The sequence below is a fragment of the Nilaparvata lugens genome, chromosome X (assembly GCF_014356525.2).
Source record: "Nilaparvata lugens isolate BPH chromosome X, ASM1435652v1, whole genome shotgun sequence".
Classification (NCBI taxonomy): domain Eukaryota; kingdom Metazoa; phylum Arthropoda; class Insecta; order Hemiptera; family Delphacidae; genus Nilaparvata; species Nilaparvata lugens.
Window position 1 is genome coordinate 61,792,919 of NC_052518.1, and position 25,695 is coordinate 61,818,613.

Here is a 25,695-nt window from a genome sequence, read left to right on the forward strand (position 1 = left end):
ATCTTGGAACGCAGCCAAAAGAAGTGCTATAGAGTGATCGCTTCATTGCCATGACAACGTGACTGTCGGTTAGAACCTCCATTATCGCAACAGTTTTTGTCATCAATTTTCAATTTAAATTAGAATCATCCATGTGATTTAACAGTATATGAAATGATATTTTCTTCACAAAAAATTTTGTGTGGATCTCAAACAAATTGAAACGATAAAATATTTAATTTTCAGCTTCTTAATAATTTTTGGCCAAACTAATCCTAGATAATTTGTATGGTAACTTGAATAAACTCGCCATAATGTCATCTATTTGTATCTTTCGCAGACCTTTGCAGGGTGTGGGTTACCTGCTCATTACAAATAAAATAGCTATAGGAAATTGCGAAAATTAATAATATTAGAGTCATACAAAATAGAACATCAGGTGATATATCCCCAAAAGAAAAAGAGAAAGTAAGTAGTCAGCAGTACTTCCGCAAGTTACAATAAATAAATAATAAGTAAAATATTCTTTTCCTAAAACCTAATACATTATTATATTTTTAATTGAATATGTTGAGATTTGGAAAAAATCTATGTTGCCAAATTGTGCGAAATTGCGATATAGGAAACAGTTTATCCAAATTGATGATGTGCATAGTAGCCTGGAAACAATCAGGTATGGAGTAGTTCAAGGAAGCACATTGGGGCCTCTCCTATTTTTGTTGTACATAAATGATCTGTTGAGAGTAAGATTACAAGGTAGCCTGTATATGTTTGCTGACGATACTGCATTGTTGCTGTCGGGTAGAAATGTTGAAGAGGTTTACAATAAGGCTCGTAGTGACCTTGAGAAACTGAAAGATTGGTTAGATAAAAATATAATGACCCTTAATGTTAATAAAACAAAGTTTATGGACTTAAAATTGAGGAATAGGACAGATGATGGCTCAAATAGTATTGTATTGCATTGTTGCAATATTCAACAGGGGGGTTTTTGCAACTGTCCATCTATTAAAAAAGTAGGCACATATAAATATCTTGGGGTAATATTTGATGACAGAATGACTTGGTCCTCTCACATTTCATACATTAAAAGCAAAATTCGTAAAGCGATATTTCTGTTTCATGGGCTTAAGAATATACTTAATGTACAGGAGCTTAGGAATGTCTATTTTGCATATGTACAATCAATGTTACAGTGGGGAATAATTGCGTGGGGGGGATGCTATAAAACTGTTCTTGGGCCTTTAAAAGTTTCTCAAAATTCTATCTTGAGGGTCGCATTGCAGAGAGGTCCCAGATGTTCCACTAAAGAATTATATGAGGACTTTAAAGTGTTCAATGTAAGGCAGCTATTTGTGAGATCTGCCTTAATTTACATGCACTCTCACCATAACCAAATTTTTAACAATACAATAGATCATAGATACCCCACCAGAGCATCACATATAAACAATATACAGACTCCAAGATCAAATAAAACATATTCAACAACTAATATTCAGTACCTGTCACACATAATACTTAGAAACATACCTGACTATCTTAAAACTTTTCAAAATTACAGATCAGGCCAGTATAAGCGACTTGTTGAGAAGTGGTTAATTGTAAGTGACCAGGAGGAGTCTGAACGCGTGCTGCTCTCTGTATATAGGTAGGGAATGTGGAACTTGGTGATCTTGTCTGTGGTCCTTCGAAATCCAAGTCCCACAGTGCTTATTATTATTATTTTTTTTTTTTTTGTAGCCAGTGTAGTTTACTGTTATAGTATTACATGTTTTTGATTGGATTGTCCATCGTCATCACCAACTTTCATTCTAAGTTTGGAAAATTCTTTATAACTTGGTATTTAATTGCATTGCTATAGTGTATCTACCTTTTAGTTTTACTAACTTTCAGTCATTAATTATAACTGCCTGTTTCTGCAGCCAATTATTTGTTTTTCTGCCTATAATATCATCATTTACTCATATCTTTTTTTCAATCTGTATTTTTCTCAATTTAGTTTAATATAATATCAATTTTCATAATTTAGTTTATCGATTTTAAATTCAGCGAATTACGCCAGGCCCTCACAAACACAGGCTTTTGCCTACATGTGAGTCTCTCATAACGTAAGGGTATATATAAATGTACTGTAACTGTACTGTATTATTTGTAAATTGTGAGAATAAAAATTTGATTTGATTTGATTTTATGCAAGCACATATGAATGAGACAACTCATCATATCGCCCATATCATTCATATTATCAAGCTTATCTGTATTATCATTTGTAATATTGTATTGATGAATGAATCAATCAACTCTTTCTGCCCAGCGTAGGGCAAAACAAATTCAAATATTGAAAATTATCATTGATTAATATAAAAAACCGCGTTATTATAACACTCAAAAATAATGTTTTTGGACTCAGAGGACCTTGAAACGTATAGAAAACTTGAAATGTAGTACCTTAAGTTTTTTTGAGAAGCAATACTTTCCTTACCTATGGTAGTAGGTAGGACAAAAATAATAAAAAATATAATAGAATTAAAAGGATTAATAGGATAGGAAAATATAATATATAGTAGGATTGAATAATAATAAAAATATAATAATGATGTAGGCTAGCCCTACATGGATACTTATCATGTGAGCACGGTTGTCAAGGTGACTGCTTTGGCAACAAACTGTTTATAAGAAGATAACAAGTTGGAGTTTTATGATGAACGTTCAAAAGATGATGTATTTCATTTTTATCTTGTTCATAGATGTAACTTTTAATGAATAATTAGAAAAGCACATTTACAACATTGATGTCGGAAGTGAGATAGAATCATTAAAAAAAGATTTGTGCTAAAAGTTTGTTACAAAAAAAATGTTGCATGAAAACAAGAAAAATATCAAAAATCGAGATGGAAGCATTCAAGGAGTTGGTAAATTTGCTCAAAGAAGGTATGCTAGAATCTAAATTTAATATGGGACAAAACTTGCAAAATGAAATTGAGGAAAATTTTCAAATTGTTTGATGGGGAAGAAGAAAAGATGCTGGACGACTTTTAGAAGAATCATGGCCATTGGTTTGCTCTGCACTTTGATGAGCCTTTCAGGTTGGCTTTGAGATATATTTATAACATTGTTAGTGTGCCACAAGTTATAGTGATTCATTCACAGGGGAATCTGTTCTCGTGTAGAGACTTACAAGAAATAGAGGTGATTGGAGTCAATTTTATTGTAACCTGGTCTGACTGATTTAAAAATTTTATGAATTTTAAAACAATATTTTATGAATTTGAATTTCTTTCTGATGAAGAATGATTTCAATCAAATAATTGAATAATTTGAGAATGATTTGACTGATTGTGAAATTGTTTTAAATATTAAAAGTTATTCAATGACAATGCCAAGATAAGGAGGGTATTTCTATCTCTCGACCTAGAATATCGGGGATGAATAGTTGGAAGCAACAGACCGTTAGAAGCAACATTTTGTGGTGCCTCAAGGAAGTCAGACATAGAGTGTGTGTACAGGTAACTGCCTAGTGTGTGCAGGGTTACGACATGCATTAGGGTATGCATAAGTGAGGAAATCAGGAGCAAGTGAGGGTGTCACTAGCTCGAATGGGACTCCTCAGTCCTCAGCATGTAGCTGAGAGGAAGCACAGCTATCCAGAACTGCAGACGCATGGCTGTCTGGCAGGGAGGAAGCGTGGCTTGTTTGATACTGCAGACATGAAGGTCTGGCAGGGAAGAAGCACGGCTGTCCGGAACTGCAGAAGCATGGCTATCTGGCAGGGAGGAAGTGTGTCTGTCCTGAGGTTTGGCTGAGCTGAGTATTGTTCGATTTAGAGGTTTGAGACATCGTTGGCGGGGACGCGATGGAGCCCACAAGGTTGAGCATTGAATGCTGCTATATCTAATTGTTTGCGTTTCATTGGAAATTGTTTGGATATTGGAGACCAACATCCCTAAGGGGGGGATTGTAATGTAGGCTAGCCCTACATGGATACTTATTATGTGAGGTTGTCAAGGTGACTGTTTTGGCAAAAAACTGTTCATAAGAAGATAACAAGTTAAAGTTTTATGATGAACGTTCAAAAGATGATGTAGTATTTTCTTTTATCTTGTTCATAGATGTAACTTTTAATGAATAAAGTGTTAATTAGAAAAGAAAATTTACAACAATATGTATAACTTCAGTATTATCTACTTCTTATCATTATTGTTTTTTATGTAAGGTAATTTACTTTGTTTTATTTGTGAAAATTGTTTTTTTCGTGGCAAATGAATGATTATCACTCAATCATATAAACCACATAAATAAACTTTCTTTGGGATTTTCGACAAGTAATGGGTAGAGGAATATCAGAAGTTTGATACGAGTCAACCCTACTACAATTTCATTATTAGGTATTTTATCATGTTGGTTGATTATTCCTCACTATTACAGTGAACATGTTTGAATATTACCTGAAATGATCTACTCCATATTGCCTGATATTCGTGTCCATTTCATTCATACCGTAGTTTACATTCTGCTCTATTTGTGGTAGAGATCAAGCCATTTTCTTGAAATTAATAATTCCAATAAGCTTCCATTATGCAATCATCCAATAAGTCGTTCAATTCTGTAACAGGAAATGGATGGCAATTATTCATAATATTTTCAATCACTATAAAGTTCACAATAGTAAGTTGCAACAACAGAAAATCAACAATTTATAGCAACACAATCAAATTGAAGTGAGGATTGCACTATATAAGCAAGTTATTTGTATTTATCGTTAGCAGCTATTTCACTACATAAACTCTGGCCAGTTACTTAAGCAGCCTGCACACAGGGGCAATAGTAGCTTCCACTAGCAATGGCGAGAACGCGGAATTGGAAATGTCCGGAACTGAAATGTGGGCCTACATAACATTTCCAATCTCGCAATTAGTTGAATATTCGCCAAATATTTTCGACTGTATGGTTCCTATAGTTCTCATAGTTGTGGATCCAGAGTATTAGTGACCTGAGTAGCGTGATGCACGGTATATTGAAGAAGACGGTAGGAGTCACGAATAGGATGCGCAGTGGCAAACCGGTTCTCTGATGTCAGCGCCACCGAGACACTGAGCCCCGGATATAGATATGCACGGTATATTGAAGAAGCCGGTAGGAGTCACGAATAGGATGTACAGTGGCAGACCGGTTCTCTGACGTCAGCGCCACCGAGACACTGAGCCCCGGATATAGATATGCACTATGCGACTATGCCTGCAGTTGTGTTTTTGCACTATGCAAGTGTATTTAAACATAGTCGATATTTGCAACATGGAATAGAATTCAGAAAAAGTGTTGTTTAAAAGTGTAGTTCATTGTTTTGATAATGATGTGTGTAGCTCTTCGTTTTAGGATCTTCTCTGATTAACTCATGCAGATTTGTGTTTTAAACTCCCACTTTCTACACTTTTAAATACTTTGTCACTCGATGACTGTGTAGTGTGATATGCCGTGTTGCGCAATAGCTGGCTGTTCAAATCATTCAGACAAAGCCAAGTTGCTTAACATATCATTTCACAAATTTCCAAAACAGGATGACTTGTATAAACAATGGGTGCATTCTTGTAGAAGAAAGGCTGATTTTAATGGGAAAACGGCAGTCATATGCTCCCAACATTTCGTATCAGATGATTTCGAGCGTGACTTGAAATCTGAATTACTAAAACTCCCTAAGAAAAATATTTTAAAAAAGACTGCGATTCCATTAGTCAAAATTCCAGTTTACCAAGTTTTAAAATAGAAAAGACTGAATCTGAGCGTAGCTGTCGATTAATAGGCCGGGAAAAGAGAAAAATTGTGCAGACATTGTTGGATGTTTTTAACAATAATGCAGATAATGTAGATATTGTAAGTTATGTAGATAGTGTAAGTAATGTAGATATTGTAAATCATGAAGATAATGTAGACGCTAATGTTATTGACATTGCTAATTACAAAGCTTTGCTTATTGAGAATAAGAAGCTCAAGGAAATTAATGTAATGCTGGAGGATGAAGTGAAAAGAGCCAATAATTCAATTTTGATATTAGAAAACAAACTGAAGAACTATGAACGCATTTTCTCAAATTGTCAGCAACAGTTGATCTCAAAAGGAAAATGCACTAATTGGTCATCAGATGATGTGGCAAAGGCTGTGACTATAAGATGTATTTCAAAAAAAGGTTTGGACTACATAAGAGAGATTCTAAAATATCCTCTTCCAAATGAAAAGACTATTTATAGACGTTTATCTCAGTTCTCTACTCCACCTGGGTTTTTGGAAGTTAGTTTTTCTCTACTCAGGGGTCAAGCTAGCATTATAACAAATGAATTTGAGAAAGATGTGATTATGAGCTTCGATAAAATGAAGGTACAATCGGAAATTTGTTATGACAGCATAATGGATGTTTTTAGAGGTCCTCATGTAAATGTACAAGTGATAATAATATGGAGTGTAGCAGGAAAATGGAAACAACCGATTTTTTATCAGTTTGATCAAGCTATAGCAGTCAATATATTTTTCCAAGCAATAAGACTTGTAGAGGAAAGTGGATTTAGGTGTAGAGGATTTGTTAGCGATATGGGTGGGTCTAATCGTAAGCTTGTATCTGACTTGGGAATATCACAAACAAAACCCTCAGTTGATAATCCCTGTTGTGATGATCGTGCTATTTGGGCTTTTTCGGATGTTCCTCATGTGCTTAAATTGATACGTAACCATCTCTTGGACCAAGGGTTTGAACTGCCAGGTGGGATAATGGTGACCAAAGATATTTTATTTGACCTGATTAAACAACAGAACACTACAGACTTAAAATATGCGTATAAAATAACAGAGGGACATTTACTTTTAACAGGAAGTGAGAGACAGAATGTGAGGAAAGCAGCTGAACTTCTTTCCAGAACTGTTGCCAAGGCTATTTCATACATTTTACCTGGCAATGATCATATTGTAGATTTTTTAACAACCGTGAATGATGGGTTTGATGTGTTGAACTCAAGAATTCCACATCACCCCAACAACAAATTGAAAAGTGGCTATGGTACCAGTTTAGAATTGCAAAATTCGGTTTTAAATAAGCTGCACGACCTGTGCTCTTCTACTCGAGTAATAGGGAAAAAGAATTTGTTACCATTTCAAGTTGGATGCATGATTTCTATTCGGAGTACACAGGTATTGTTCAACGAAATGCAGCTTGAAGGGTACCAATATTTGTTAACATCTCGATGCAATCAGGACGTTTTAGAATCTTTTTTCTCTCAGATTAGAGGTATAGGCAGATTCTACGACCACCCTTTACCAACAACAGTAAGTCAGAGAATGAAATCTTTTCTATTTTCTAAAAGTGTATCTGCAATATTAAAGACTGGAAATTGCACTTCCGAACCATGTGAGACTCTTAGTGTTGATGTTCTGACAAAAGTAGATTGTGTCATACCGCCGCATTCTGAAGAAGATTCGTGTATGGATGGCATGGATGATAAGGAACTTGACTCAGTATTTGGCAAAGTAATGGAGGAACTAAGTGAGCAGAGCCAGGAAGAAGACATTGTAGAGAATTTGGACTTGCTGAAAGTGTTATCGGGCTACATAGCTTATCGTGTTTTTAAAAAAGGTATTTCTACAACATTCAATTATGGTGAACGATCTGGACAAAATGCTTCAAAAAATTGTGATTGGCTTTCTTTTCTATCTAGAGGTGGCCTAATTAATCCATCAGATGAGTGGCTAAAAATAACAATTCAATTCGAAAAAGAATTTGAAAAGTTTCATGGAGAAAAACTTCAAAAATGTTCAAACGTAATGTCAACCCTCATCAACGTTATAAAAGAAAAATTTGACAATATCGACGACTTTGCCATCGAATGTTTTGTGAGAACGCGCTCTTTTATAAGGATGAAAGAGTTAAATAAGAAGAACAAGAAAAGACCCACACAGCACAAAAAGTTTAAAGAACGTTTAATAAATGTTTAAAATGTATAAATCCAATAAACGTTATGAAAACAACGTTTAATAAACATTAGAAAAGTTTACTAAAATAAACGTTTACTCTATAAACGTTTAATAAACGTCTAGAATGTATAATGCTGATAAACGTTATGAAAACAACGTTTGATAAACGTTAGAAATGTTTACTAAAAGAAACATTAGAAAGGTTGGTACAGTATGGAATTTCACAGTACCTACCCAGTCAACACACTAAGTGAAAATCAAACATTTTTTTCAGAAGGTGTCTCCTCCCCCCCCCTCACCTTTGTAACTTAATCCCTAAAAATGTCTCAATTTAGGCTTACTAACCAACAATTCTCAAGTGGGATTGAATTTCAACCCCTTTCTATCTTCTTCAAAAATCGTCTCCAACACACCGTTATTGAGATAAAAATAATGTTTTGCACCAATTAAGACTGACATTTTTGTAAGTTTTCCAAAAAAGTACACTTCAGGCTTTTTGTTGATCAATTCGGGTTCAGAATTGCAATTCAAACACTTTTTGTCTTTTTCGAAAATCGTCTACAACGCACTGTTTACGATATAATTGACCTTTTGCGCTAAATCCAGAAGGACTTAGAATAAATTTGCCAAATGTTTAAGTTTCACAAAAAAGTCAAAAAATTGTATTTCTGATCAATAATTCGGATGCAGAATTGAATTTCAAACACTTTTTGTCTCTTGCGAAAATCGTCTACAATGCACTGTTTATTATATAATAGACCTTTTGCGCTAATTTTAAACCAGATAGGGACTTGGAAATAAATTTGACTGATTTTCAAGTTTCCCAAAAATGTTCGAAAAAGCTGTCTTTTATGACTAATTCGGCTGTAGAAGTGAATTTCCAGCACATTTTTGGTATGCAAAAATCCCATCAAACGTGCCGTTGACGGGCTACTGACGTTTAAAATTTTAAATAATTTGTAATTAATGATAAAAAATTTTGAAAAAAATCAAAAAACATTTCTGTTTATATTATCAACATTGTCCTAGAATCTCAAATAATTCTAACCAAAATTGAATAAGTTATATCATTTTTTCAAATTGGATTCAAGTTTATGCTTGAAAGAATGCCATTTATAAAATAACACACCAAGACTTTGAAATCATTTTCAAGTTTTCAATTCGAAATATGATAGCCACTTTTATTATATTGATTCCAACAATATTTCAAGTGTCAATCACAAGCCACTCATGTGGCTTCACTTAATTATGCTTAATATTATGTCAATTATCCTAAAAACACGGAATCTATGAATTCTCCAATATTCAAATATCGCGCAAAATTGTATTCAAGCATGCGCAATGAAACTGCTCAACTCAAAGAAAATACCAACGACCAACAGTAACCTCGCATTTTTAAAGCTGTGAGTGGAATCGTGGATGTGATGTGATCGTCTTGTAATTTTTGTTATCTCTATCCGTTGAATGATTGAAAGGTAAGTTAAACATTTACAAATTATTTATTATATTATGTATTCATGTATATGATACATGAAATTCAGATTGTTACCTTTATAGTTTTCTGTGATTGTGTTAGGCAAGCATAAAATTAACCTATGCTGAAAACGTTACCTTGTGGTATAGTCTCTATTATTTATTTAAAAAGTTGAAAAAATAAGCTGTATTATATTACCATCTTTCATAATATATCATCTTATTTAATATATTGAAAACATGAAGAACCTAATATATAACCTATAAACTTGAGTGTTGATAGGAAATGACAATGGGTAATATGGCAAGGCAGAAAATCCAAAAGGATCTCTCTGCCAATGAAAGCCATCTATGAATAAATAAATAAATTTAATAGGCCTATATTTCATTCTCAAAAATAGACTATGCTTTGATTAGTAGTCATCATCTACAAAGTTTCAAGCTAAACTCTACTAAACCAGCCTAACTTGGGCTAAGTTACCAAAAACCTGCCTAGTTGGTTGTTGGTTGTTTTCAAAGTGGGCACATATGTTACTGTATTCTTATTCAATTTCTGACAAGAAAATTCTAAAATTATAATGCAGTACACACTTTTATTGCTAATTAGAAAAGAATAACTAAAATCCATCTTGAGTTACTCACATCACTGAGTTTAGTACCTAATTCAAAGATCTGTGAATTCTTGATTTATAGACTAGGTTAGGTAGGCAGTTCAAAATGATACTCTAAAAACAGAAATTTATTTTAAACTAAAAAAAAGGTTTGAACTTTAGCTTAAACTTATACTGTGTAAACGGGTCTTAGTAGTAGGCTAAATCAGTGTTATTCTATGTCTTTTGAAATTGATTTATTTTTCTTCACTAGAATCTTCAATGAGTTGACTTGTTCCCACAATCTTCCCCAACTTTTTTACACAGATCAAGTTCTTAGCATGAGTAGGTATATTTATTATACAGAGTGAGTCATATGTATGGGAGCCCTTCAATAAGTTGGAGAATGTTGTAGTTTTAGATATAAAAAGGGTGTTTACTGGAACCGCATGGTTTTAAAAAAGCCACAAATTTTAAATTTTGATCAAAAACTTTATTTTTCACACAATGTGTTCTACAAACTTTGAGAAAATTACAAGTTTCATGTTTGTAGAACACATTGTGTGAAAAAATAAAGTTTTTGTTCAAAATTTGAAAATTTGTGGCTTTTTAAAACCATGCGGTTCCCAGTGAACACCCTTTTTTGTAAATTTCAGGATTTACAATATTATTCTACCTTTTGACATATAACTGAATCCCAACCCCTCATAAGGGGATGACTTAGGGATTGTATCTCGAATATTTTAAATGTAAACACCCATTGTGTGATACATCATTTTAAAGACCTCTTTAAAACAAGAAAGATGACATCAATAGAAATGCTCTATGATACTTTCATACAAAATGAATAGAGTATAGAGTATAACTACTAAATGATACTAAATGAGTATAGAGTATCCTGAAAGTTACAGTAATATCCACAATAGTCTCCAATTTATTGAAGGGTTCCCAATACATATGACTCAAACTGTATATATATTCATATATAATATCCCATCTCAAACTCTTCTAAATCACATCTCTACTAACTTCAATCCCACTAAATTTTTCTTCTGGAAAAATATATATAAATTACATGGCAGTTTTCAATTTAAATATTATTGTTTTTCACAGTGGGTTATAATTTTTGTTTTCAGGTGTAGTGTGGAACATCAAGTCTACTTCCAGTGCCCCAAATGAAGAAATCCATATAATAATCCAAAATTGGTTTTGATTCTCCAAAGACCATGATGGAGGTCGAGAAAAACGGAGAAATGATCCAGCACCCAATCACATGTAACTAGGCCAAGTGCCAATAAGTAAATTTTTAGAGAATCTCAAACATCCATAATCTTTGTTTCGGCCAGAGCATTCAAATTGTAGCGCCAATCCCAGACTACAGTTCTGCCCGTAGCAAGCTTGTGCGCTAGTGTCGATTAGTCCGGCTGTTTGCCTTGTCATCCTTGCCAGTCGACCAGTAGTCGTTTTTGTTCGTTTTGTCTTGTCTCGTTGTCTTGTTGTGAAGACCGAGTTTGTAATTTGTAATGTAATTTCCATCGGAAATTTCTAGTAATTGATTGTTTAAGTGTCGTGTGTGTGGATTATAAATATAACATCGGAAATAGTGTTAAATTGAATTAATTTGCATTGTCCATTTTGATACATGTTAGTGAAGGTTAATCACAGCATGATTTTGTTTGTTCAATTCAACAAGTTATTGTTTGTTTGTGAGTTGTTGGAAGAACATTATCTAATCATATAGTTTTGTCTTCAGCAATAACTTGTCTTGTGAATTGATAATCAAAGTTTAACTTTGATAACTTACTAGTCGTGATTTTTCCTTCCATTTAGTTTTGAACTCATTCTTGTTTTTTTTTTGTCTGTTGTTTGTATTGTCGGGGCTGAATTGTTTTGTGTATGAGTTCAAGATGGAGGAAAAATTACAGAAACAAATCATTGTGCATCGCGCTAAACTGGAACAATTGTATGCCCGATTGCAAAGAATTTATGAACTGTCTAAAAATGTCTCTGATCCAAAAGTTGCTGAGCAATTTTTAGTGTTGTATCCTCGGGTGTCTCAGACCATTTCGGATTTTGAAAAGACAGAATTAGTGGTTAATGAGTTGGAACTTGAGTTGAATAAAGATTATGTTGTAGCATTCAACGACTCACATCTAGATCTGTTTCAGTATATTGAAGTAGCGGCTAACACTCTCAAACAGAAAGAGGCGACTGATGCTATTGCTCAATCTTCAGCAGCTTCAGCAGCTAATGCACAGCCGGTCGTGTCCGAGTCAGTACTGCCCAAAATCGACCTTCCAAAATTTGATGGGAACCAGACTCAATGGTCGGTGTTTTATGAATTGTTTAAGGCATTGGTACATGACAACAAGAGTTTGAACGATCAGCAGAAGGTCCAATATCTTGTAAGTAGACTTACTGGTCAAGCAGCAAATATTTGTCGTCATTTGCCACCATTGGCTAATAATTATCTAATAATTTGGCAGGCATTATTGACCCGCTATAACGATCCACGAGCGCAAGTCGATGCCTATTTCAAACAAATTTTTGAATTTCGTCCAATAAAATCAGAATCAAAGGCAGGTTGTATTGCGATTTTGGATGGGTTTTGCAGTTCCATCAATGCAGTGAAGAGATTGCGACTCACTGATTTGTCAGACTCGATATTCCTCTATCATGGCTTGAGATTGCTGGATCCAAGTTCTCGTAGAAATTTTGAATCGGCCGTCCGTGACAAGGCTATGCCAACTTATGCCGACTATGTCAAATTCATTGAAAAGCAAATTAAGACTCTTCCTTCTGATGAGAAACAGACTGAATCGTTTAATATGAAGCACAAAAAAGATAATAAATCAAAGGTGTTTGTGGTTCAATCCAATGATTCATCTAACGATGCATCTAGTAAAAATCCCAATTGTCTGAAGTGCTTAAAACCGGGTCATCGGTTAGTAGATTGTGCTAGTTTCTTGAAAATGACTCCTTGGGATCGTTATTGTTTGATTAAAGGAAAGTTTTGTTGTTTTCGTTGTCTTGATGTGGATCATTTGAGTAAAAATTGTCGTAGTAAAACTCAGTGTGCTCAATGTCGAGAATCTCATCATTCTTTATTGCACTTTTCCAGATCAAGTTCCAATGAAGGTGTTGCGTCCTCGTCGAACTCCAAGGCAGGTGGCACATCACCTATTAGTTGTTGTTCTACATCCAATGATGTAGAAAATTCGACCATTGTGTTGTCGACCTCTGTTGTTCGAGATTGTAATGATCGGCTTTGTAATGTTCGTTTCTTGGTTGACACCGGGAGTCAGTGTCATTTTGTTACAGCCAAATTGTGTCGGCGTTTGAGACTACCATTCCAGCCCATGAAAACCGTTGTTCGTGGATTCGGTGGTGGTACTAGTGAAGTTCGAGGTCGTACTTGTGTGTCGATTCAGTCGAAGTTGGATCCTACCATCAAGTTTTCGATGGATGCCACAGTGGTAGATAGAATCATCGACAAGTTGCCTTCTTGTGAAATCGACAGATCCAAACTTCATCATCTTGAAAATCTCACACTGGCTGACGACAAATTCTACCTTCCTAGTAGAATAGATGGCATCATTGGTGCAGAGTTAGTTCCTCACTTGCTACGTGGGAGTCCTAGTACAGGTGAATCGCATGAATTGATGACTGTTAATAGTGTCTTTGGTCACATTCTGATGGGGAGAGCGCCGATTCTCACTTCAACAAAAAATGTGTCGAATTGTTTTACAGCCATCTGTAGTCCATTCGTTAGTAGTCCATCGTTGGATAGTTTTGTGGAACGTTTTTGGGAGTTGGAATCGTGCCCTACACCAAGCTGTCAACTGAAACCGGAAGAGTTGGAGTGTGAGGTAAATTTTCGGAAGTCTGTACATCATGTGAATTCTGGTCGTTTTGTTGTTGCCTTGTCATTTGCGGAGCCGCCCAGCAGCTTGGGAGATTCGTATGCTGTCGCCGAACGCCGACTGCTGAGTTTGGAGAGACGACTAGAGCATGACAGCAATACTCGTATTTCATATCATGAAATATTGATTGATTACCTACGTCAGGGTCACATGTCGTTTGTAGCAGATCAGACAGACCGAGGTGGTTACTACATACCGCATCACGCCATCGTGAAAGCAAGCAGCACTACCACGCCCATCCGAATTGTATTTGATGCTGGTTCCAGAACATCATCGGGTTTGTCATTGAACCAGGTTCTTCATGCTGGTCCCAAATTGCAGACTGACATTTTTGTTTTGTTAGTCAATTTTCGTTTGTTCCCAATCGCACTAACTGCCGACATTAAACAAATGTATCGACAGATATTAGTGGAGGATTCCTGCCGTCGTTATCAGCGTGTATTGTGGAGATTTTTGCCGGAGGATCCAATCGAAATTTATCAGCTCAATTGTGTTGTTTTTGGTGTTTCAAGCTCTCCATATTTGGCACTTCGCACCGTCCACCAGCTTGTAGAGGAGGATGGAAATCGTTTTCCAGCAGCCAAGGCGAGAATACCAAGAGACATGTTCATGGACGACTTAGTCACATCTGTCGCCACAGAGTCAGAGGCCGCGGAGCTGTATCATCAGTCCAAGCAGCTGTTTGAGGGAGGAGGTTTCTCGCTCACAAAGTGGACGTCAAATTCACCATCAATGCTGGAGAAATTCTCGGAGGAAGAGAAATCGTTTTCGTACAAGGATTTCGAAGCAGACAACTCCTTGGCTATCTTGGGATTGAATTGGCAATCTAGTACTGATCTGTTTCAGTTTTCCGTCAAGTGTGGTGAGGTCGTCGCTACTAAGCGTTCTATTCTGTCAGTGATGGCTCGTATCTATGATCCACTTGGTCTCTTGTCACCGTTTACATTATTTCTAAAATGTCTTGTCCAGAAACTGTGGAAATTAGGAGTGGATTGGGACGAGAAGCCGCCTGAGTCTATATGCACTCTTTGGGAGAATTGTCAAAAAGAGTTGCCTCTATTATTAAAATTTGCTGTTCCACATCACGTTGGTTTGTTTCAGGATTCTCACATCAGTTTGATTGGTTTTTGTGACGCATCATTGTCGGGTTATGGTGCAGTTATCTATGTGAAGTCGCAGAAGGAGAGCGAGGAGTCAAGAGTTGTATTATTGTGTTCCAAGTCCAAGGTAGCACCATCTAAAGTTGTTTCAATACCTCGTTTGGAGTTGTGTGCGGCACTCTTGTTGGCAGAACTCATGAATTCAGTAGTCACTATTATTAGTGAACGTTGTCATGTGTCTCGTATTGTTGCACTCTCTGATTCAACAGTCACCTTGTGTTGGATTAATGCTCCATCCACAAAATGGCAAACTTTTGTTGGTAATCGCGTCGCAAAAATACAGGATTCTTGTATACAGGAGTGGATGCATGTTGCCGGAATTGAAAATCCCGCCGACTGTTTGTCTAGAGGTTTATCACCAGTCGAGCTTGTGAACTTTCCGTTGTGGCTCTCAGGTCCATCATGGTTAGCAGAGGACGAATGCGATTGGCCCGTCTGAACTCAAATGGAAGAGATTGTGGATCCACCGGAGGCGAAAAAACCGTCAGTGTTGACAGTCACAAAATCTCCTGGTTGTAACAGCAATGCAGTATATTCATTGATTGGTCGTTGTTCGGATTATGGTCGTCTTTTGAGAATTGTAATTCTTGTTCTCAAATTCTTACGAATCTTACCCCAATCAGAGGAATCAGATTTCGATGTTGTTGAGAGGTATCTATGTAAAGTGGTGCAGAAGATACATTTTTCATCTGAATTTGTGCAATTGGAGAAGGGAGAAGATTGTTCTATGCACCTTCGTCGCCTGTCTCCATTCATTGATAAAGGCGTGATTCGCGTCGGCGGTCGTTTGTCTCATGCTGGACTGGAATTTGAGACTTGTCATCAGATGATACTACCAAAATCCGACGCTTTCGTATCGATGTTGATTGATTATCATCACAAGAAGAACTGTCATGCTGGACCTTCGTTATTGTTGTCCTTGATCAGACAGAAATTTTGGATACTGTCTGCTCGCTCTATTATTCGTATTTGTGTCTTTAAGTATAATTGTTGTTTCCGTGTTCGACCTAGTAATAATGAAATTGTATCCACTCCCAACTCAATAGTTGTTTTTGCTTGTTGCATTTTTTCTTTTGTGTTGTTTTTTCGTGTTGGTGTTTTGTTTTGTCATGTCTGGATTTTTTCCTTTCTGTGGTTTTTTTTTCCGTTTTGTAACTTGGCTGAAAAATAGTTTTTCAGAGGCGGGGGTATGTTTCGGCCAGAGCATTCAAATTGTAGCACCAATCCCAGACTACAGTTCTGCCCGTAGCAAGCTTGTGCGCTAGTGTCGATTAGTCCGGCTGTTTGCCTTGTCATCCTTGCCAGTCGACCAGTAGTCGTTCTTGTTCGTTTTGTCTTGTCTCGTTGTCTTGTTGTGAAGACCGAGTTTGTAATTTGTAATGTAATTTCCATCGGAAATTTCTAATAATTGATTGCTTAAGTGTCGTGTGTGTGGATTATAAATATAACATCGGAAATAGTGTTAAATTGAATTAATTTGCATCAGTTTGAATTTATAAAGAATCAGTTTGAGCTTTGTTCGAAATACAGTATACAGGGCCTGCAAGTTGAACATGGAAAAGGCTGCCCAGAAGCAAACCTTTCGTTTCCCAGATTTCTTTCCACCCCTCGAATCTGACCAAAACACCTAATAAAGGCTTCGAAGGGCAAGTAGACAAAATTGGATTAAATCTGGTGAGTTTTTGCTCTTTTTATTGTTCATTAATGCAGAGTTTGACTGTACCAATAACCTGGCTCAAATTCAAGATTAAATTTTGCTCCTTGTTAGTATTTGATAAAATGAATAGTAAATTACAGTCCTCTGGTAGCTCTAGCCTGAGCTTTGTTCAGAGCAATCTTTTTTGTAATCATTTTACAATATACAGACATTTCATGCATTTAATATTCACTTTCTTTATTTCACACTACAGAGAGACTGTATAATAACACTGTGGCCATTTCTTCTCTCAGCATTTTGATTACTGGCTAGCTTTTTCAAATCCACCAAACTTTCACCATAATTTAGCCTTCTCAAACAAATGGCCAAATTGTGATTATAGTCTCTTTATTCTATACTAAATAAGCCTCTCTGTTACATTTAGTTCATGTTCTATACAGCTAGTGCTTCTACTAAAACAAAACCAATTTTTACTTTCCTTGCCCTATTACCATAGGTAAGGGAAGTATTGCTTTCCAAAAAAAATTAAGGTACCCCAATTTATGAATTTCACTATACGTTTCAAGGTTCCCTGAGTCCAAAAAAGTGGTTTTGGGTATTGGTATGTGTGTATGAGTGTCTGTGTACACGATATCTCATCTCCCAATTAACGGAATGACTTACAATTTGGAACTTAAGGTCTTTACAATATAAGGATCCGACACAAACTATTTCTATCAAATTTAATTCAAGATGACAACTAAAATGGCAAAAATGTTGTCAAAAACAGGGTTTTTGCGATTTTCTCGTGAACGTCTCCAACGATTCTGATTAAATTTATACCTAAAATAGACATGTTAAGCTCTATCAACAGCCACAAGTCCCATATCTGTGAAAATTTCAGGAGTTCCGCCTCATCTATGCAAAGTTTGATTTCAGATTCTCAATTATCAGGCTTCAGATACAATTATTTAAACAAAAATTTTCAAGTTGAAAAGATTGAGCATAAAAATCTACAATTAATGTTCAGTAACATTTTCTCATAACATTGAAAATAAGCTCGAAATTCGAGAAAATTTGATTATTCACTTGCAAACTGTTGGCAACTGTTGATTCTATATTTATCAATATTTATCACTCACTATGAAGAGATAGCAGACATCATGTGTCTCCAGCGTTATTGTCCTGTCACCATCTGGCTCAGATCTTTGAATAGTAGACTTGAGATGCGCGTGAACACTACCGTCTGGTTATCATTTTTCATAACGGCAAGGAAAGTTGTGTGAGTGCGCCACTCCAGATTTTTTGAAATGTCAATACTGTATCTATTGCAATTTTTATTGGTATTCCAATTACAGTCAACATTTTTGTTTGAATGTATACATAACTTTTGTATATTCAGTTTTTAAAATTAAAAAGTGGTTGGATGTAGTGTGATAAGCAGTTTATAAAAGTGTTTTACTGTAACATGGTAATGAAAAAATATTTATTTCGTATTTCATCATTCAATATAATATATAATAGTTTTAAGTTCTGTTTCTTACAGACATAAAATATTTTTGAGATTTTAGCTATACAATGGCAGAGTATATTAAATTACCATGGTAATTTGGTTGTAACCATCTCAGTTTTTTAAACAAAAAACTGAAAGTAAAACTAAACAAAAAGGTTTCTTTCACCTTACCAATGTACCGCATTGCACGGTAATATTTCTGTTACATGAAATCATATGTAAATAAATGGAAATATGATTTCGTATTTTCATCTCTTTCCAAATGATTTTAGAAATATTATCATGTAACTAATAAGGTACCGGTTAAAAAGTATGGCTAATTCAACGTCTGTTGATAGTTGAAAATAATGGTTACCACGATGTTTTTTCAACTATTATTCAATGTTGAAAATAATGTGGAAACGACGGACATTTTTTCTTGTTTTCAACGTTAAGGTATTACGTGTTTCTAACTTTATTTCAACGTTTCTGTGCTACCTGGGAAAGAATCGAATGCTTAACTAATGGTTGATTATAATGTTCATCAAAACGTTTATTGAAATGTTGACTGTAATGTTTATCAAAACGTTGATATAATGTTTATCAAAACGTTGATATAATGTTTATCAAAACGTTGATATAACGTTTATTGAAAGTTGACTATAATGTTTATCAAAACGTTGATATAACGTCTATCGAAATGTTGAATACAACGTTTAAATAAATGTTTATTAAACGTAAAGGTCAGTACCAAACTAAAGGTTGAATAAACGTTTAGAAAACGTTATGGCTAACAACATACAACGTTGTCTAAACGTTTCAAATGTTTAAGAGATAACGTTTATTAAACGTTTTATAAACATCAGAGTGCTGTGTGGGGAGCAGCATCCAATCAAGCAGTGGATAACAGACGCAAGATGAGCAAGAAGATGAAGAAAATCGCATCCTAAAAATATTCCAAGGAGACAGGTAATTACCATTTCAAGCAATTCACTTATAATGCACGAATTTTCAATTTTTTGCATGATTGTGATACTGTAATTTGTTCTTTGTAACTGGCAAATATTTCTTGTGATAGTTTGTGGCACTTGAATTTAGAAAAAAATGTGAATTGATAGGTAGTGAGGAAATTCCACTGTATTCAATAACTTCGATGTATAATGCTTTCAACATTGTATCATAGATGTGCAATACACACAATATACACTTACAATATGTGTAGTTTTAATGATTATTGCAGTTATTTACGAGACTCCAATACACACACTGTATATTCTCATTCAGATATGTTAATACAGTATTCATTATTTAACATTATTTATCCCGAATATTAATGCTATAACAGCAGTAGCCTACAGTAGCCTACTTGTAGTATGCGCAGATCGCCCGCTATGTACAGATGTACCATAGGCGAAAGCATGAGTTAGCACAGTGCAGCTAGTGAAGAGAGAGATAGTCTATGCGGAGATGGACCATCGATGACGTCACAGTGTCATACATCACACGCACAGTCGACTCCCTTCTCATCAATCTCTCTCATTCTAGACTGTTGCGCGCGCATTCTCACAAATGCAATCAGCATTCACGCACTCGCATTCCCACTTGAAACTTCCAGCTGATTTTTACTGAAAGAAAACCAGTTTTCGCTATGTACAGATGTACCATAGGCGAAAGCATGAGTTAGCAGAGTGCAGCTAGTGAAGAGAGAGATAGTCTATGCGGAGATGGACCATCGCTTTACAGACGTCACAGTGTCATACGTCACACGCACAGTCGACTCTCTTCTCATCAATCTCTCTCATTCTAGACTGTTGCGCGCGCATTCTCACAAATGCAATCAGCATTCACGCACTATAGTGAGGTCCACGTTTTAATGGCAGTGTGTGATTTGCAATGGTGTTGCTATCAACACTTTCTTTATTACAAATAAAATATGATTAACTATTTTCAACAATAATGAACAGTTAAATTCATCAGATAAACCTGTATCAGCTGTTTGGGTGGCAAGGCTGAGATCTTGTGATGTACCCTCCCCTCTCAACAGCCACCGTTTCATAAAACTAATTTTTATTATTATTGTTCTCATTTTCTCATTCCTCCCAGATCTTTTTCTTTCAGCACACAAGTTATAATAGAATAGAATAGAAATAATGCTTTAATCTTCAAATTTGCAACATACAATGAATGAGAAAACACACATTTATACGGCTTGATTAAACAATCGTCAGCCGGAAAGTCGGTAAAACCCAATAATACTATTATTACATAAATCAAAGCTATGCAGAATGTTCTTTTAAATAGTGAAACAAAAACAGAAAAAACAACCTTAGAAACAAAATAAATCAGTAATGTTGAATTCAATAAAGTGAATATTCCATAAATTAGTTTTAATAGTAACCTACATTCTAAACAAAATCCATTAATTTCATAAAAAGAAAGCTATACTTTTTATATTATGATAATAACTGTCAGCAGTTGGGAAATCATAACATAGAATTAATATTCCCTTTCATTTCGTCTTCCTATGATGTCCTCCTGAGAATATTCGAATAACCTATATTGTATTATATTATAACACGATACTTCTACCCAACTCAGATTCAATAAATAAGTTTCAATTTATTATACTAAGTTACCAGTTGAACTCCTGTGTAAGTAATCGCCTATAACGCCAGGCATCTCTACAGTTTTTAGGAGGCCAACCCTACCCAATCTCTTCCATTCATAAAAGAAACGAAATCATCCCTTGATAGCTCCCCAATTCCAAACCATTTTCTTCTCCATTCTCTTAAACAAGGACATCGAGCTATGAAATGATAAATATCCTCAATTTCTTTCAGATTACACATGGAGCAAACATAATTCCCATCAGCAACCCATGGCTTGTAGTTTAAATGGATCAGTTCACCCCTTGCTTTAAGTATCCACCTCATGACCCACATTTCATAATTATAATTTTTGTCACCCAGTTCCAAATTGAGAGTTTTGTACCATGTGTGGAAACGCCCATCTTGAGCATCCCGCAAAAAAATTTCCCTATGCATCTTGTTCAAACCTGTGATTATTCTTTTAAATGAGTCATCCCAATTAACTTCGTACTCATAATTTATACCAATTTGATTACTTAATTTCTTCCACTCTTTGAACCAGAAACATTTCTTTTGAATAACTTGTTGAGCCAGGAATTTAGGGAGCCTTTCATCTTTCATTTTCATAACTCTTAGAATATAATTGTAATGGAGTCTAAGGCAATATTCGAATAGAGGTGTTAGTTGAGTTTCAATAAACAACATATAATTCGGTGTATTTATTGGAAGTGCAAAAATCTTCTTGATGAAAAGGCGCTGCAACTTTTCTACACTATCATATTGTCTAAAACCCCACACCTGTGCTCCGTAACACAAGATCGCCCTTGCACAAGCTTTGAACAACTTACATTTGGCTGAAAAATCTACACTACTACTATTTAAAATACCTTTCCATGCCACATTCAATGCTAATTTTGCCTTGTCTAATTTATCACTCACTTGAGCTTCAAAATTCAAGGTTGGAGTTAGAACTACCCCCAGATATTTATACGTGTTGACACACTCTATCTGCTCATTTTTATATGTCCATTTCTCGCTCCTAGCCATTTTTCCCCCGTTCCTAAAAACCATTACTTTTGACTTATCTAAATTAGCTCTTAAATTCCACCTTCCACAGTAACGCTCTAAATTGTTTATCATGTACTGGAGTCCCACTGGCGAGTCCGAAATCAAAGCTATGTCATCGGCATACAATAAAACCCTAATCCTCTTACCACCTATTATTAATCCTCCCCCTAATTCATCATGTAAGTCATTCATAAATAGGGAAAAAAGCAACGGGTTCAACAAACAACCTTGCCTCAAGCCTGACTTCGTTTCAAAACGTTGGGAGAGACCCCCATTGGCAGTACACCATACACTAGAAGTTGTGCCTTCATTCAATGCCCTCAAAATATTCAATGTCCTTGTTGAGAGACCTAAGAGACTAAGCTTATAAAATAGTGCATTCCTATCAATTGAGTCGAACGCGGCAGAGTAATCCACAAAAAAGCAATATAGTCCTACCCCTTTTTTTTCAGCCAGCCGCAGACTAATGATGGATGTTAGGGCGAATAAATTATCAATGGTCGAGTACCCCTTACGAAAGCCAGCCTGAAACTCGTTCAAGATTTTATCTTCCTCCACCCAGCAGTTGAGTCTATTAAGAATTAACCCTGCAAATATTTTGAAAAATGTTGATAAAAAACTAATGCCTCTGAAATTAGCTACTACATCGCACTCACCCTTCTTGAAAAGGGGAAAAAATATTGACGACTTAAAGCTATGTGGGACTCTACCTGATGTAAATATAGAATTGTAGACATTCAGCAATTTGTTTAGAAAGTTATCAGGTGCATTTTTATAATACTAGAATGGATCTGATCTTCACCAGGCGCTTTATTATTTTTTACTAATTTGAAAACTCTACTCAGCTCTTCCCTACTAAAATCTCTATCTAATCTGTTGTCAACTATGTAAGGTTCAGCATAGAAATGAGGTAAAGCTAACATTTCGGGATTCAAGATGTGTTGGAAATAGTTTACCCAGTCTTGAGGAGTTATGGCGTTATTTACAATATTATTCCTTAATTTAAATTTATTCAGTGCTTGCCAAAAGTCCCTAGAGTTTTGTGCGGCAGAAATTGAATTTATTAGAGTCTTCTCATAGCTTTTACGTTTCTCGTAACATATTTTTTTAAATTTATTTCTCTCATATAAGTACAATTTTCTAGTGCAATCATTATTGATACGGTGATACAAATTCAAAAGAGATAAAACCTTGCTTCTGGCTTTCCAACACTCATTATCAAACCCAGCTTGCTTTCGTTCAAAACTAATTGAACTTTGACCGTTTCCTAGAGCAAGACCCACTTCTCGAATACATTCTGTGAGAGTTTGGCTTGCCTGATCGACATCATCACTTAATACTACATTATTAACTCTACTAGCTATCTTATCTTTATATTTTTCTCCGATAACTTTATTCCAAGCCAATTTCGGCAGTAACGGTAAACATTGATACTTATCAACTGTTTTCTTACCTACATTCAATACAACTTCGATAGGCAAATGGTCAGAAAAAGCCTGAGGAACTACTTTAAAATCAGCTACATAATTTAAATAATCTAAATTAATAGCTGCAATATCATTTACAGAATTGCCCATTGCTCCAACAAACGTCATTTCTCCTTCTAGATCGCCCTCCATTCTTCCATTTAATATAATAAATCCCAATTCTGTACACATATCTAAGTATCTACGCCCCCTACTGTTAACTATAGTATCTTTTGAATTTCTTCCACTACTTAACCCACTATACACAGTCCGACCTACATAACTAGACATCTTCTGTTCTTTACCGATTCGCACGTTTTTATCTCCTATCACTAGAAATCCCTCATCTGAGTTTTGCAGCAATACATTGTTCATCTCTTGAAAATCTCTTTCCCAGTTATTACAGTTGATATACAGGCAATACATTTAGGAAAACAGAATTATCTAATTTTATAACAATCGCTTTCATATATTATCAATATTTTTAAAATTCAACTTATCTCTGAAATCTGAGGTTTTATTAATACCTAGTAACATACCCCCACTAGCACGACCAAACTGAGAGCTTTTTTGCGCATAACACCAGATCGGTGGGGAAGGGTTGTAGGTAACCAGGTCTGCCGCCCCCAGGGAAAGGGTATTCCAGAAAAATTTAATAGAAATCGATGGAACAAAACTTCAGCTATCATGTGATACCACTTTCAATTTTGGGCTCAATAATCACGCCGTCAGCGGGGTGGAAGGGTTGTAGGTAACCAGGTCACTTGCCGCCCCTTCAGGGAAGGTGTTTTTCAAAAAAATGTGAAACTAGGTATGAAGGTATGAAGAAACTCGTCAAAAATATGATACAGTACCAAGTTCTGAAAAGCTAAAATATCATTGAATAATCATTTTTTAAGAAAAATAAAATGAAAACTTGAAAATCAGTTTAATGTCCAGGTCAGAAGGTTGGATATTATTCAATTCTGATTATGATCTAACATAAAATTGGTGAAATTCTTATAACTATGTTAGTTTTGAATAGATTGATTTGAAACTCCATGGGTGTGTTAATTGTATGAAGGGAAACGTTCATGATTTTTTGTAGAATTTCCCTACGTTCCCTTCTCCGTCCCAAACCAAAAAAACATGGTAGTTCTGATGCTACATGCGAGAAAATTCAAAAGTCGCGCTATTCTGAGCTTCCTCTTTGCTTCGCGGCAAGGAACAGGATTGGATCAAATCGCCCGCGGAACAACACTATTGGTCTACTCAGAAGCGCGACTTTTGAATCCTCTCTCATATACCATCAGAACTACCATAATATGTTTTCGGTTTAGGAGTGAGGATGGGACGTAGGAAAATTCTACAAAAAATCATGAACGATTCCCTTCATACTATTAACACACACATGAAGTTTCAAATCAATCTTTCAAAACTAACAAAGTCATAAGAACTTCTCCAATTTGTTGTTAGTTTATAATCAAAATTGAATAATAACCAACTTTTCGACCTGGACATTTAACTAATTTTTGAGTTCTCATTTCATTTATGTTGAAAAATGAACATTATAATTTTATGATGTTAACTCATAGGGCCTATAGCAGACTGGGGTTACATCATGTCACGTCGCGTGTCGTCGCAATATGTGACCAGCCTAGAAGTTAGGTTTCAAATCTTGTGTTTTTATAAAGTTTATAAATTGATAAGTGTATAACTTTAACCAGGTTTCAGAAATCTACAACCCCTCTTTCTATAGGTGCGTACAGACTTACGCGCCACAAACACGCGTATTTCGCTTTTCATCAGCTCTATATCTTCTGCATTTGTACAGAAACAGTAAAGTACAGATATAATAGGCATAATATTAGCTGATGAAAAGAGAAATACGCGTGTTCGTGGCGCATAAGCCTGTACGCACCTTCACAATGAACAGTTCTCACTCTTGAATGTTCCCCTGTCAAGAATAACTTATGCTGCATACCTGAGATTAACTGATATATGTATGATGTAGCTCACCTTAATATAATATAGCCATGAATTATAAAATCTGATTCACAAATAAGGTCCATATTGTTCTTACGTGACTGTGTTTTTGATATAAATTGTATTTGGTGAATACCAACCTATGTAGGTAATCATTAGCCTAATTATTGAATATTTAATATTTCACTTCTGGCCCCTCCCACAGCAATACATAAATCCTGGCTATGTCTTCAACCCTCAACTGACAATAAGAGTAAAGAAAAAGAAAAAATAGAATTGAATCGTTTTCAACTGTTGCAATTATTTCACAGAAACTTGAATTTATATTGTTTTATTTTTTCCAATAAAAAAATTTTATTTTTATGTTACAAAGACTGAAAGCTCAGAAGCTTAGGCGTG

At 35.4% G+C, this 25,695-nt stretch overlaps 1 protein-coding gene across 3 annotated transcripts in view; it reads right to left on the reverse strand.

Moving 5' to 3' along the window:
- Positions 1–25,695, reverse strand: part of LOC111054618 (beta-1,4-glucuronyltransferase 1-like) — a 139,952-nt gene that overhangs the window by 57,357 nt on the left and 56,900 nt on the right. For 2 of the 3 annotated variants that reach the window (XM_039443416.1, XM_039443414.1), the window contains exon 2: positions 4,428–4,585. The exons of the other annotated variant lie outside the window; for it this stretch is intronic. The gene's annotated coding sequence lies outside the window, so the exon portion shown is untranslated. The remainder of the gene's footprint in view (positions 1–4,427; positions 4,586–25,695) is intronic. 3 annotated transcript variants of the gene reach the window in all.